Genomic DNA, 10,360 nt, shown 5'->3' with positions numbered 1-10,360 from the left:
CTACATTCCACATTCTACCTACATTCCACAAAAGCAGGTCAGCCAGGTCTTCCCCTGCTTTAACATGAGGGACTGTCCTGTTACTGCTCCCTCCTTGGTTACACATCTCGGTTGCGCTCACGCAGCTGATTGTATTGTATAGGGATACAGTCGGTTGACAACGTGGCAGCTCCCCTGTCAATGGGACTGAAGGGACCTCTTTCAGCTGGATGGGAATGTGTCCTGCAACTCTGGCCCTTTATGACAAGGCAGGAAGGTGGGTGCTGTCGACAGCTGTCGGGTATCTCCTAAGCTGGAGCCTCAGGCGAGGACACCCAGTAGCTGGGGGATCTGGCTGCCCCCATGCGAATTTTGAATCCTCTCCCCCCCCCACCGGGAATACCAGCTTGCTCCACTTTGGCTGGGCGGTTGCAGGAGGACCTCCCCACATTCCCCCCCATGTGACACGTCCTCTCCTTCTCATCCTTTCTGGCAAGGTAGGAAGGTGCATGCTGTCGGCTGCTGTCAGGTATCTCCTAAGCTGGAGCCTCAGGTGAGGACACCCAGTAGATGGGAGATCAGGCTGCCCCAGGCGAATGATGCATCCTCCCCCCCCCACCAGGAATATCAACGCACTCCACTTTGGCCTGGCGGGCGGTTGCAGGGGTCCTCCCCACTTCCCCCCCATGTGACACGTCCTCTCCTTCCCATCCTTTCTGGCAAGGCAGGAAGGTGGGTGCTGTCGGCTGCTGTTGGGTATCTCCTAAGCTGGAGCCTCAGGTGAGGACATCCAGTAGCTGGGGGATCGGGCTGCCCCCAGGCGAATGTCACGTCCTCTCCCTCCCCCCGCCGGGAATATCAGCGTGCTCCACTTTGGCCAGGCGGTTGCAGGGGGACCTCCCCACTTTCCCCCCACATGACACGTCCTCTCCCTCCCATCCTTTCTGGCGAGGCAGGAGGGTGGGTGCTGTTGGCTGCTTTTGGGTATCTCCTAAGCTGGAGCCTCAGGCAAGCACACCCAGTATCTGGGGGGTCGGGCTGCCCCCGGGTGAATGTCATGTCCTCTCCCCCCCCCACTGGGAATACCAGCGTGTTCCACTTTGGCCTGGCGGGTGGGGACATGGGGGTGCCGCCAGTGAGCAGCCAGACCCCCTACCCCCTAAAGAGGAGGTGGCTCGTCGCTGCCTCCCTGTGCCCACCAAGCTCGGTGGCCACCAGCCTCAACCATGTTCCTGCCCTTGCTGGGAATGCCAAGGTGCTCCACTTTGGCCTGGCGGGCGAGCACATGGGGGGTGCCGCCAGCGAGCGGTCAGACCCTCCGCCTCCTCCCCGTGCCCACCAGGCCTGGTGGCTGCCAGCATCACCCACTATTCCTGTATCTCTGGGAACACCAGCACGCTCCACTTTGGCCTCCACGAACCATGAACCATGATCCAGTTTGACAACGGGAGATGTTCGTTGCGGTTCGCTAATTCAGGATCATCATCTGCACCAAACCACGATCCGCTGGTTCATTAATTCCTTTTGGTTCGTGCCCATGTCTAGTTTTAAACAAACCTGGAAGTGCTGTACACATAGTTGCAAGACTATTAAAGGTTAATCCCTCTCAGAATCAGAGAGATTTGAGTAGTAGATTGGGTAGGTACTAGATTGGGTAGCTGAGTTGAAAAGAGGAGGGCCTTTTTTCAGTCCTGACAAAGAGAAATACAATGTGAAGAGTTGAAAGATGGAGTCTTAACAGAGAGAGCAGTTTTAAGACCCACAGGAGAAGTGAGGAAAGTTGACAAGGAGGTTTGGGAAGTGTATGCAAACTCTTGAATGGGCCAAGGAGAAGAGTATAAATCTTCTTAAGAGAGGAGTTTTTTTTCCCTACTCAATCAAACAGGGAGTTAACTTTGGATAATAGAGACTGAGAGATCCTTGGTCATGTGTGGTTGGAAACTGCCTTTAGAGACCATCAGATTCAGTTAAGGACTGATGGAAAAGCTCTGGTGTATGAGAGGAAGAGATTGGGTACCCTTGTGAGGTAAGATACTAGAAAGTGGGTACCAGCATTCCTAACTCCAAAAGTGACAGAAAGTACTAAAAGGAAGTATATCAGTGTGCTTGGAGAAAACCAAGGGCAGAAAAGCATCAAAACAAAAGTATCTTACGTATCTGTGGAGAGCATAAGAACTGAATACTGTGCATGTTCTGACTTTACCTCATAAATTTTCACCCCCTGATTTCAGCTGACCTTCCCTTCTAAAATAAATAAACTAGTTAGTTATTTTTGAATTTTAAAAACACCTCAGGAATCATTTCTGTTGTTTAAGGATGGGGGAATGTCATAGCAGCCTTGAGTTGGAAGACTTTTAGAAACTCTATTCAGGAGGAAAATAGGGGGGAAGTTGGCCAAATTTGTCACCATGTTGCTCTTTATCCAGGCATCACCCTTCTGGAATGGACTTCCTCTGGAAGTAAAGCAGGCACCTTGCAGGCACCTGGCTTGTTGCTCATTAGAAGGTTTCTTACAGTTATAATTTTTTCAGGAGAGTGCCTGTTGAATAGATAATCAAGGAGTTCTGGCCTTAGTAGAAAATCGGTGCAATTTGAAGAATACTTTCCTAGAAGTCAGCCCCATTGAGTAGATTTCAGTAGGCTTCTGCTGCTGCTTATGAGGGCACTAGACATAAAATTGGGGCCTACTTCATATTAACTTACCTCACAAAGGTGTTGGGAAGATATAATGGAGAGTAGTGCATTGTGTATGCTGCCCTGAGCTCCTTGAGGAAGGGCAAGATAAAAAATGCAAGATCTAATATAATACATACCTTCTATGTATGTCGCAACATCTGCTAAATCATTCTCTCCTCTTCCATTTGCCATTACTGAACTGAAATGGCATCAACGAGTTGTCTGACTACTGAAGATTAAAGACTTTCCTTTATTATTCCTGAAGGATGTTAGTATTCCAGTTAACATTAATTATAATAACTATATAAAACAACAGAGTGTAATTAGTCTGAATTTCATTAGTAACCATCTGACTGCATATCCATATGCTTAGTCTGTGGGCTGGGGAAGGAAGCAAACCTACAGAAATGTTAAAATCAAAGTTTCTAGCCCAAGGGATGGTTTTCCAAAGAACTCCTGGCTATAGGAAATTATTTGCCATGTTTCTAGTCAACTCTGAAGGTTGGCCAGACCTGCAATGCTGAGGGGCAGCAAGGCTCTTTTCCTTTCCTTTGCTGTCTGCAGATTGGCCATCATACAGATGTTTCAAACAGTGAAATGATTTATTGAGCACAACTTGAACATAGAACAGAAACACAGAATGTATACTCATATCATTCAATACTTCCAAGAGATCTGTACTCTTTTTCCTGTGATTGTACTGCAAGGTGGGCCCAGCCACCCTAATAAGCACACAGTCCTTACCAAAACTAGCTTGATGACCTGGTTGCCGGGCTTGAGCAGGTCCCGCTACTCCTCCTCTCCATTGTGCACTAGGTGTTAAACTTTAGAGAAGGCAAGGGCCTTATACCGGCTGCCACCACTCTGGTTTGGAAGTGTTTGAGAAGAACACTTTACCTCTTCAGGGGGGCCCTATATTACTTTTCCCATGGCCTCCTTGATTCTCTCCTTGGTTCCAATTGGCCTTCCTTTTCCTTCCAATTTTCATTAGTCCAAACCTAAATCAGGGAAGGATCTTGGGAAATGTAGGCCAGCAGGGGATTTGGCAGTCATGCCTATTGGAAATTTACTTTATGCCTCAGGCCCTTTACGCTATTATGCCTACAAGCCCAGGATCATGACACCTCTGTATTCTAAGTTTTGGCTCTCCTTTCATCTGATGAATTATTGGTTTGAATCATCTATATGAGTTAGGGTTACCAGGTCCTCTCTCCCCTCCCAGTAAGAGGTGGGGAAATCTGGCACTTACCTTGTGTCTCCCATCACAAGCGTTCCTGCATGCAATGTGGGGCTAATTCAGCCCATTTGAGGGCAAAATCAGCCCCAAACAAAGCACAGGAGTGTTTGCATTGTTGGCGCAACAACATCACTCCCAGAAGTGATGTTGTTGTGCCCCCCCTTCGCTGCTGAATCAGCTGGCAAGGAGACAAACCCTTGGGAGTTTGCCTGTCACTGGCAGGCACCAGAGAACTCTAATATGAGGGCTAATAACTATCCTCGGGGCATTCCCAAGAAGCTTGTCACTTCTCCACTGGCCTAATATATCTCAAACAGGGCCCCCTCTTTCTCATATTATTCATTGCTTGGCACAGTTGGGTGAAGTAAGAGAGGCTATGTTCCTTTCTCATCATCTGGGGATCATGGTCTGGAGTTTGTACCAGTACAAACTCACTGTGTCTAAATATTCCAAAACACAGCCCTTTTCACAGGCAATTGTCTTTAGACCTCTGAAAAGCCTCCCTTCATTTCTGCATTCCAACTGCAAGTTGTTTCCTACAGATACCTTATTGTAGGAGCAGTAGTTGGGAGTAGAGATGGGCACTAACAGCAGTATGAACAAAAACAAATCTGTGAACAGCCTAGTCTGCTGTTCAAGAACAAGCTGTTCGTGAGGCCTCATCCTAAATGAACAGGTGGTCATTGCAAGCCTCGTTTGTTGCTGTTCATCAAGCCAGACAGTCTGGCACATGCAAACAATTCCCTTGGCAACTTAGGCAGGGATTGTCTGAACTCTGTCTGAACTCCTGCTGTTGCCCTGGAAACCCCAATCTAAGACTAATTTAGCTTGATAGGCAGGTCTTCCTTTCAAGTGTGGAGCTCCAAATTTGTTACAAATTTGTTACAACAAGGGAGCAAAGAGCAGGGGGGGGGACTGCCAGCTCTGACTTTACAGACAATGGAGATGGAAAGAGACAGTTGCTGTTGGCATTTTGATAGAGAGAGTGCATTGGAGCTTGAATTTTCTTTGTGTGTGGTGGGATAGGGATCTATCCCTTCAAGTTCCAGGGCTGCTGTCAGGCTCTGGGCCAAGCTATTATTTATTACTGGTAACTTTCCTGCTGCCTGCTCAGGTAAGGTTTCTGGGAGTGGTGCAGTAAGGATCTTGACCAAACTTGGTTGATGGCTGGAGGAGATCCTGCTGGCCCCCACAAACATCCCACCACGAACATGTTCACGAACAGGTCATGCTCGTAAGTATTCATGAGTCCCTGTTCGTGGATGGCAACGAACAATGAACATCATGTTCATTTTTTTCTGTTTGTGCTCATCTCTATTTGTGGGCACAGAGAAGAAGACACTAAGTGAGGAAATATGTCTATGCTTTCACTAATTCTCTGGTGGGTTGGCTCCTGATTTCTAACAGCAGCAGAGAGGATTGAAAGTGACTCAATATTTTCCTCATCTGAAGTACATTTTATGTTTTAGAATCCCAAACTATATACTCTTCTTTCCATGGTGGAACCAATCTATTAGGAATTCTATTTTAATTATGAAGTTTGTATGGGGTGCTGTACATGCACAGATTGTCAAAGTTTTAACTTACTTCCATTCATTTGCTTCATACTCTCTTATCAATGAGCATGTGAGGATTTGTAAGATGTGACAACATAAAAAGGCTCTTCTATTGGTTCATTTGAAATGTGCTGCTGGAGGAGAGTTTTCCAGATATCATGGACATCCAAAAAGACAAATAAGTGGCTTCTAGATCAAATCAAGCCTGAATTCACCTTTGAAGCGAAAATGACAAAACTAAGGCTATTGTACTTTAGTCACAACATGAGAAGACAAGATGCTCTGGAAAAGTCAATAATAGGGGTGTGCAGTTCGGGAATCCAAATCCTGAAAAAATCCCGAATCACCCTGATTCGGGGTGATTCGGGGAATCCCGAATCGATTCAGGAATCCCAAATCGGCTCCCAATTCGGGGCGATTCGGGGAAGCTTTTTCGATGGGAAAAAGCCTCCCCAGGTTTCTCTGAAGCCTGAGGGAGGCATTTTCCCACCAAATCAAGCCAAAAATGGTGGAGGCCTTCCTCTAACTCCCCTCTAACAACCCGCCACGTTTCAGACAGATTGGACTTTGGGGACTTTGGGGACTTTGGCCCCCCAAACCCCCAAACCAGGTCCCCCTATCCTCGCCTATAAAAGGGCATAGCTTTAGGTTGCTGCTGTTAATCTCCTATTTTGTGCTTGCTGCTGCTGATCTCCATTATTTCCTATGGGGAAAAATGAAGAGGCAGGCTTCCTTTGCCAGGGGTGGCATTTTGCATGCAAAATGCCCCCAACCCTCAGGGGCCCTTCTCCCACCTTTCCTCCCACCCCCACCAAGGCTCAGCCTGCTCCCACTTGGGGAGTATTTCATGGCCTCCCTAAGTAGGTGCTCTTTTCTCTACTACTTACAGCTGGAGGAGGCTTGTCTTGCCATGGGTGGCATTTTGCATGCAAAATGCCCCCAACCCTCAGGGGCCCTTCTCCCACCTTTCCTCACACCCCCACCAAGGCTCAGCCAGCTCCCACTTGGGGGGGCATTTCATGGCCTCCCCAAGTAGGTGCTCTCACTTAACATCAGAGAATCACAAAAACACAATTCCTGTCAAAAACAGTTTATTTCTTTAACTGCTTTAGGTTACACAGTAGGAGGGCATAACAGGGCATGATAGCAGTGTACTACACAAAATAATACAACCCACTTCACCGTTTTTGACAGCAATTGTGTTTGGGTGATTCTCTGATGTGAAGTGAGTTGTTATTTTTGTGTAGTACACTGCTTTCATGCCCTGTTGTGCCTTCCTACTGTGTAACCTAAAGCAGTTAAAGAAATAAAGTGCTTTTGACAGCAATTTTTGGGGTGATTCTTTAATGTGAAGTGAGTTGTGTTATTTTTGTGTAAGATACTGCTGCCATGCCCTCTGGTGTGCCTCTCTACTGTGTAACCTAAAGCTGTTCAAGAAATAAAGTGTTTTTGACAGGAATTGTTTTTGTGATTGTCTGATGTTTAGTGAGTGGTGTTATTTTTGTAAGGTGGAATGCTGGAATGCCCTTTTGTGTGCCCCCCCCCCCTGCTGTGTAACCTAAAGCTGTTCAAGAAATAAAGTGTTTTTGACAGGAATTGTGTTTTTGTGATTCTCTGATGTTAAGTGAGTTGTGTTATTTTTCTGTGTGGGGGACTGCTGGTGTAATGTGTCATAATGCTTTGCCTACTTGTACTTTGAAAGGGAGAAAATAATTTTAAAAAGGTTTTATTTTGTGTTGTTCATGTTTTATTCTTTGTTGTGCAGTTGGTTCCCATCATAGGGAACAATGGGGCAGGCTGGCCAGCCTTCTCTGTAGGTGATGGGGGTGTCAGGGGGTGCTTGTCTGTGTGTCAGGTGCTCTTTCCCAGGGACAAGTTGGCACTCAGAAGTGTGCCCACCATTGTGGCACCCCTGGGCTGAGCGGAATTGCCCTGGGAAAGAGTTTGGAAGTTCCCAGCATAGGGAACAAAGGGGGAGGGCTGGTCAGCCTGTTCCTCGGGTTATGGGTGTGGGGAGCTGGGGGTGGATTTGGGTCAGTGAGGGGCTAATGTGGGGATTTGGGTCTGTGTATGGCAGCTGGGGGGGAAATGTGTTTGTGTGGGGCAATGGGGGGTGGGCTTTGGGGGCTGAGAGCACATACTTGGGGAGGCAATGAGATGCCCCCCCCCAAGTGGGAGCAGGCTGAGCCTTGGTGGGGGGTGAGAGTAGAGGTGGGAGAAGGGCCCCAGAGGGTTGGGGGGCATTTTGCATGCTAAATGCCGCCCCTGGCAAGACAAGACTCCCCCAGGTGGAATTGGTGGAGAACAGAGCACCTACTTGGGGAGGCCATGAAATGCCCCCCCCAAGTGGGAGCAGGCTGAGCCTTGGTGGGGGGTGGGAGGAAAGGTGGGAGAAGGGCCCCTGAGGGTAGGGGGGGCATTTTGCATGCAAAATGCCACCCCTGGCAAGACAAGCCTCCCCCAGCTGTAAGTGGTAGAGAACAGAGCACCTACTTGGGGAGGCCATGAAATGCCCCCCCAAGTGGGAACAGGCTGAGCCTTGGTGGGGGGTGGGAGGAAAGGTGGGAGAAGGGCCCCTGAGGGTCGGGGGGCATTTTGCATGCAAAATGCCACCCCTGGCAAAGGAAGCCTGCCTCTTCATTTTTTCCCCATAGGAAAAAATGAATGAAGATCAGCAGCAGCAACCTAAAGCTATGCCCTTTTTTTAGGCGAGGACAGGGGGACCTGGTTTGGGGGGCCATAACAAGGCCCCCCAAAGTCCAATAGGTCTGAAACTTGGGGGGTTGTTAGAGGGGAGTTAGAGGAAGGCCTCCACCAATTTTGGGTTGATTCGGTGGGAAAATGCCTCCCCCAAGCTTCAGAGAAGCCTGGGGAGGCTTTTTCCCATTGAAAAAGCTTCCCCGAATCATCCCAAATCAGCCCGAATCGCCATTCCCGAATCGGCTTGGCGATTCGGGATTTGGCTATTCCCGAATCAGCTTCTCAAATCGGGAAAGCCGAATCGAGGTGCCTTTGCACACCCCTAGTCAATAATGCTAAGAAAATTGGAAGGCAGTAGGAAAAGAGGAAGACCCAAAATGAGATGACTTGACTCAATAAAGCAAGCCACATCTTTCAATTTGCAAGATCTGAGCAAGTCTGTTAATGATAAGATGTTTTGCATGTCTTTCATTCATAGGGTTGCCATAAGTTGAAAGTGACCTGATGGCACATAACACACAAGTGATTGTTAGAGATTAGAAAATAAAGTCCCAAGCTTGTATGCTTTGCTTAAATATGTCATTTTAAACAGGTTCTTTTAAGCTACAAATTAATTCTCAAAAGTCTTTTATAACATTTATACCATTGTTATTATTGTTGCTTTATTATACCTTTACTGTCCTTCTTTCTTTTGGGATCTTGGTGGTGATCCTTTAATGGGTATTTTATGTACCACAACCACAATTATCATTAATGACCATTTTGTTTACCTACCCTCAGGGTTCAGGAGTAGAGGTGGGCACGACCCCCCCCCCAAATACCGATCAAGCTGATCGTGGATCCGCGCCGGCGACGATCCCGAATTAATGATCCACACCGGTCATCTCCCATTCCCGTTCCGTGGATCGTGGATGCAAAAGCGGAGGGGCGCTGATCCACGATCCAGCGATACAGGAATGGTGGCTGATGCCGGCATCTGTGTTTGTGTTTGGCTGTTTGTGTTTGGCTGTCAGAGCTGCCTATCAGAGTTTGCAGGGATGAGATTGGAGTGCCCATGGCTACAGAACCCCACCTTCCCCCTCCCTCCCTTGGGTGTCTTCTCCCAGCTGGTGACTGCTTTGCTGCTCCGTGGTTGGAAGGAAGCCCTGCTGATCAAGGCAAGCTGGGCTTCCATTCGGGTTTCCAGGGTGACAGAAGGAGGGCAAACAGAGCTCAGGCATTCCCCTGGCTCCATTGACAGGGCAATAGATTGCTGGTGCCTGAGTGTCTGGTTCCCGATCCTAGCACGATTGCCCCAATCAAGCCCCAATCCAGCCCCCCTCCCGACCGCTGGATCATTGGCCGTGCCCAAGCACGATCCACTGGGTCCCGATCGCGCAATTGCCATTATTGTGGGGTTTTTTCAATCGTAATGCGGATCATGCCCATCTCTACTCAGGAAGAGTAGAAGATTAGGTAATCTCGTGGAAGAGATTAGGTAATGTCACATAATATTTTCCTCTCAATGAAGACACTTCTACTGTTGTGGATTTTATTCATGAAATTCCAATGACATTCAAAGAGAATTTTCAAGAAAAGCAGCAGGCTGCTGGAGGAAGGGGAATTTAGGGAATGATCCACTCAGCCAATGCCTTCTGTAAGATTTTCTGTAGGATCCAACCTATACCGGTTGCCACAAACTGCATACACTCCATTTCTGGAGTGCATACACTCTAGTTTAAGTAGGAGAGTTTCTGTTTTAGAAACTCTCCTACTTAAACTAGAGTTAGAGAGAAGTCAAGTGCAGCCAGACCAGAACGATCACTAATGAAAATCAAACCAATCTATGCATCATAAAAACAAAGATGAGTTGAACTCAGAAGGGTGTATGGAATTGAGTTTACTGATAATTCTTCAGTTTAAAATATATATTTGGTAACATGAAGCCTTCATAATTAGAAATGAAATAGAGGCCTATTAACTCGTAGGATGTGTTTAATTTATAGATGTGTTTTAAAATCAACACATTTCTCAGAAGAACAGGTTATTTAATTAGCTTATACCATATGAGAGATTTTTTTCAAACTCTTTGTATTTCAAGATTATTGTCAGCAGGAAAGGTTATTTAATTAGAGTATAGCATAAAAAAGAAAAAAACTGTTTAAAACTAAAACAAGTTTAAAAAAAACAAATTTCTGCACATCCCTGATTACTGTAAAGACTATCCTTGGAT

The sequence above is a fragment of the Eublepharis macularius genome, chromosome 4, assembly GCF_028583425.1.
Source record: "Eublepharis macularius isolate TG4126 chromosome 4, MPM_Emac_v1.0, whole genome shotgun sequence".
Taxonomy (NCBI): domain Eukaryota; kingdom Metazoa; phylum Chordata; class Lepidosauria; order Squamata; family Eublepharidae; genus Eublepharis; species Eublepharis macularius.
Note: the sequence above shows the minus strand (reverse complement) of the source record.